Below are 5,403 nucleotides of genomic sequence, written 5' to 3'. Positions count from 1 at the left end.
GTAGCTTTCTTGTCACTTTATTTCCTCAATTGAAAGAAATGAAAACATAACAGCTACCATGATTTTGTGCAGGGTTTTTGTTTAATTTTGTTTTGTTTTGCAGGAAGGAGATGTCTGTAACTCTTTTCAGATATTAAAAAGGTGTTCTCATACTTTGAAAAGCTGAGAACCACTGAGCTAGAAAATTGTTTCTGACTCACAATTTCGAGCTGATCTACTTTTGAAAAGTGAATTTATGTCATTAATGTTCGCATATCAGCTCTGCTTCTCCCCAAGGACGACCACAGAAAGCAGAGGCAGTTATTTTCCCGTAAGCCTGGGGGCGTTTTGAAAATGTATCTACATAAGTGGAATGTCTGTGCTAATGCTACTGATCCCGGATGAATTTCTGCAAATGGGAATATCTGTGAATCTATTCCTCTGGGAAACAGCCATTTTTCACCCCTGCTGTGCTTTCTGCTTGTCTACATTACAGATGTAAAACCTAGGAAACTGGCAAGGGTTTCTGTTTTTTAAAAAATATATTCAAATTACTATTAGGTATACATTTGCTCTTAATAAATAGTGTGCCATGTTTTGTATTTTCTAGCATTTGCATTTATTAAACGAGAAGCTTAATGAACTTTGTAAACAACCAAGTCGTGAATTTGGGTAAGAAAGTTCTCAGGTTTTTTGGTTGTAAGTTATTTTCCTTTTTAACATGTATTTTTTTTTTTTTTTACAAATAGCTATAATTTACCTAGAATGAAATTCACCAAAACATTAAGGAAATTATTTTCTTTGTGCAGAATGGCATGTTCTAAAATGAGACCAGATGGGAAGGGGACGTCAAGAGTGCGATGCTGTGAATGGCCAAGTGGCTCTGCCAGGTAGGTATTTGAATATGGGGATCTGAGGCTCTGCAGAGAGGGTAGGGCTGGAGATATACATTCGGATGTCAGCATCATAGAGGTTGCGTTGAAAGCCAAGGGGATACATCCAGTCATCGAGAGTGAGAGAACACAGAGAGGAGAGAAAAGTCCAAAAGACTGAGGGCTAAAGAAATGGAAAACTTAGCTGTCAGATGAAAGAGAAGATGCCCACATCAGAGAGGCAGGAGGAAACTAAGAAACCGTGATGCCCAGAAGCCAAAGGAAGGTTCAGGGTATTTCATGAAAAAAGAATGTTGGTTCTTAGATTCACCAGGAAGAAGAGTAGGAATCGTCACCATATTTGGCATATGTACCAAGTACGTTAATAAATAGTGTTGGGGGTTGGTAATCATCAATTTATAATGCTGCTATTCTGCCTGATTGTGATGCCCTCCAACAAGGTCAGGTGCAGACAGAAAGTAAAGAGACAGTTGGGTTCCTTCAGTGTCAGGGTTGGCCAGATGAATGAGATAAAAGAAGGCAGGGTGAGAGGAAGGAAGGTATTTGCAAGAGAATGATTATAATACTGGATTATGGAATCTGCCCGGAAGGGAACAAAGTCAACACATTGGGGGCCTGTCTGGCATTCAGAATAGCCCAACAATAAACATCTTTTGCACATAAATCCTTCTCCACGTTTTTATAATTTTTCCTTAGGATAGATTGCTAAAAGTAGAATTATGAGGTCAAATGGTACGAATTTTTCAAGTTATCGATGCATCTTGCCAAATTGCTTTCCAAAAAGCTTATGTCATCTTAAACTGATCAACAAAGTATCACACTGCCAATCTGCAAAAGCTCTAGGCAGCTGCATTATAATCTACAAGGAGAAGGTTTGATTGATATTGAAACTTCATTGTCTCTAAAACTGAGCAAATAGCTCCCACACTTCCTCGATCTCCTACCCATGCATCCCTCTCTTTCTTGATTTCTTTAGTTTTCATTCAGTAGAAATTAACCTTTTTCACAGGCAGTAATTACATTCCAATTCAAAATCCTTCAAGTAACTGTAAATACTTCATTCAAAGGAAAATCTGAACCAAAATTTTTTTAAAAATTGTAACACAAAAAAATTTAGTTTAGTTTCATTCCAGCAACAAAAACGCTGTCCCTTTTCTGTTCCCTCTTCTTGTCCCTCCGTCTCCTTCTCCCTCTCTCTCTCTTTCTCTCATCTCTGGTCACTAAGAATTTCATAAAGAAGTAACAAAAGATTATTCTCTCTTTTCTTCTCTCCCTTGTAGTTAAGTCAGCATTTTTCTAAGAGACCTAAAGCCTTTTGCAGAGGTCCTTATGTCCAGAGTTTATTCCTGAGAGGAGAAAACAAACACTATGGAAGTGAGGCCACCATGTAAGTCAGCCCACGCATGGATTTCTGAAAGGTTTATATAAAACGTACTAATACAGTGATGTTCTCTATATTTATATGGTGCTCCTTTAAATGATTGCCAGTTCTAGGGCTTGAATAACTTGAGAGAAAGATCCTTGTTTCCTGCAGTTTCTTTAATGATCTATGAAACTTGAGGATAAGAGGACTTAGACACCATATAGATATAAATCCCTTAAAGATTTAGAGACTAAAGTCCTGAGCAGCTAAGCCACCTACCTCAGGACACACAGCCAGTCAGTAATAGATCTCAGACAAAGATGTACCCACCGTCTCCTGAGCCAGTTCCACCCTTACGATCTCCAGATTAGACAGATGCACGCCAAGTGATAGACAAGTAAAGATGTGTATCTGTGTATAAGTGGAGGCAAAACTCCAATAACCTCAACATAAAATTCTCTATATGACACCATCCAATTAAGAAAATTTCATTTTTGAAGACCAAAAATAACTAGCAGTTTCTAAATATGTGGGTCCGTAGAAATCAATCGTAGTGGGTAAATTATATATTTAAACTCACACACCACAGCACACGCATACACTAACACCCCATGAGGCCATCTGCCACACCCAAGGATGCTTCTAAGTGGCAAGATGGCAACATATTTCCAAACAGATTGCTTCACCTTTAAGGACTGCTACATTTGCTTGTCACTCACGGGATGGAAGTGACCTCGAGTGTCTCCAGAGCTGCGGCTGGAACCTAATGCGACCCTGCTGAAAGTAGAAATCAGAGAAATCGTTCTCCTTCTGTCAGTCACAACCAAAATCCTCTGTTTGCATGTAACTTCTTCAGTTTCTCATGAACAACTTTCCAGGGATTTCTTTGGTCACTGCAGGTGACTCCAAGCGCCAAGAGATCACCAAGAGAGCTTTGGATTTTAAGAGGAAAAATAAATGACAAAGAACCCCTAAAATGAGGCTAAAGCAGAGCGATAACATTCATCTAAAATGTATCGCTCACCCTTTTGGAGAATATCTTTAACAGATTATTTTCATTCCTGCCCTTTCTTCAGCCATTCTGAAGTTGCCAGCACTGCAACCCTCCCAAATGGTCCCCTTGCCATAGCTTCACCCTGTCCTGAGTGGAGATGCAGGTGAAGCTATTTCCATAACACATTCGAGTTCAAAGGTTTACCTGGATTTTTTAAAAGTTTAGAATACAGAAGCAAAGAAACAAAAAAAAGGTAAACTTCTTATAAATAGAACTTATTGTTCCTTCAAACCATTCAAAGAGACAGTGATTTGGGGGGATTCTGATGACTCTGTCTGTAAAATTTTTAAACCTAGAGTTACCAAAATAAGAGGCAATCTACAAAAACAATCAGTAAACAGTTTTAAAAGCCAGGCAATGGTGAGAATAATGAATAATTATAGCAAAAAATTTCTTTGGGATACATAGAAAAAATTTTAAATCACTATAAAGAAAGCAGTTTTATTTGCAAAAGCAATGTCCTGTAAGAAACAATACTACATCAACTGGCTGTATAAGATCAAAGAAGAAGAAGATACTCTCCTGAGCAAATCCTCCAGGGTACGCTCCAGTATTCGATCAAGCACTGGAAATGCAAACCAAACTTAAAATATAAATACAAAATTGTTTAAAGGCACAAAGAGGAGCACACCACGCACAAATAGTATATTATCAAGGGATATTCTTAACTCCTCTGCATACAAATATTTTCGCCATTATTTCACTGGCATTCACGGGACTTGTTCGATTAATTCCAGCGGTTAAATGATATCCTTTCCCCCCTCCACTCCCTTCCTGATACTGAGAATAGAAAAGTCCCTTAACAAGTCTATCTGCAGGAAAGCGCGTCTGGATGGTACCATGGCAACACGCTGTCAAACACAAAGGGAACCCGGCCTGAGAGTATGAGGGGAAGCAGTGCAACCCACCAGCCAGGGGGAAAAGAACTCGAAGTGATAGCTGGGCAATATTATCACCTTCATAGCTCACTTTTTTGGACCAGAACTAGAAGCACATTTCTTTAGTTAGTATTTAATTTTATAGCTGCAAAGAGAAAAGTTTAAAACTACTTATTTTTAAACCTAGTATATTTTATTTTAAAGGAAACCCTCTCTTAGACTCTCACGTAGCAGCTCTAGCTCCCCATCTTGCTCTAGACTGACTCGTCCTGCCATTTTTCATTAGCTGAGCTGAGCTTGTCCAAAAAAACATGAAAATTTTCCTTTTCCTGTAATGAGCCCCACTGGGAGCTTGGCAAGTTAGCCCTTAGATTTCAGCAGCCTCTTCTCTCCTGAGAGGAAAGACGGGACCAGGTGATTGACCTCCTCACTAATATGGGCCTACAGGGAGTGTGCTGATGCCAGCCCCAGCTGAGGACAGGGCCGGGAAGAGTTTAGAAGGCTTACAAAGAAGCGCCTATTTAATAGAAGTGGAGATGTGCGATGTCTCTTACTCTGAGAAGGGGCAAAAAGGAAAAGAGTTCATTGATCACACACAAAAAGGTTCATTTTGCCATTTTTCAGAAGCCGTCTTTTAGAAAATTTCCTTCATGGCTATTTAATCCCTTGATAATAGTTATAAAATACCTGAAATTATATTGTGCAATAGAGGAATTAAAAATGTCTTCCCCGACCTTAGAAGGGTTAATGGCATTTCTTCACTCAACCTGAAGTCATTGAGCATTGACTGTGTGCTGAGCCCTGCCCAGAATTGGTGATACAGTGGTGACAAGGACATTGGGAAATTTGTGTGGGTCAGTATCCTCCAACAACCCCACATTGGGGCATTCTTACCAGCTGACACCCCTCTTTGTATATGAAACATTGAAGTTGGGTCTCCAATGGTAAACTCTAGGGCAGAGTCCGACCCACAGATTCATTACATTAAATTAGTACAAAGGAAGCCTGGCTTTCAGCAACAGCACTCTGCCACTCTGTGGCAGAACAAGAGCCACCCCAAACAACTGGCGCAGAGTCATCATCACTAAAAGAGATTGCTGATGGAGCTAGAAGCACTTGGCGGTTCACGCTCAAGTGCTCCACATCCTGGTGCGGTCGTGCCACCATCAGTATGCAGCGCTTCTGGTCGCCACCAGGCAGCCCGCTCTGCTTGCCCACATTCCTTTCAGCATCAAA

The sequence above is a fragment of the Equus caballus genome, chromosome 20 (genome assembly GCF_041296265.1).
Source record: "Equus caballus isolate H_3958 breed thoroughbred chromosome 20, TB-T2T, whole genome shotgun sequence".
In the NCBI taxonomy this organism is placed as follows: Eukaryota; Metazoa; Chordata; class Mammalia; order Perissodactyla; family Equidae; genus Equus; species Equus caballus.
This window is presented reverse-complemented; position numbering follows the sequence as displayed.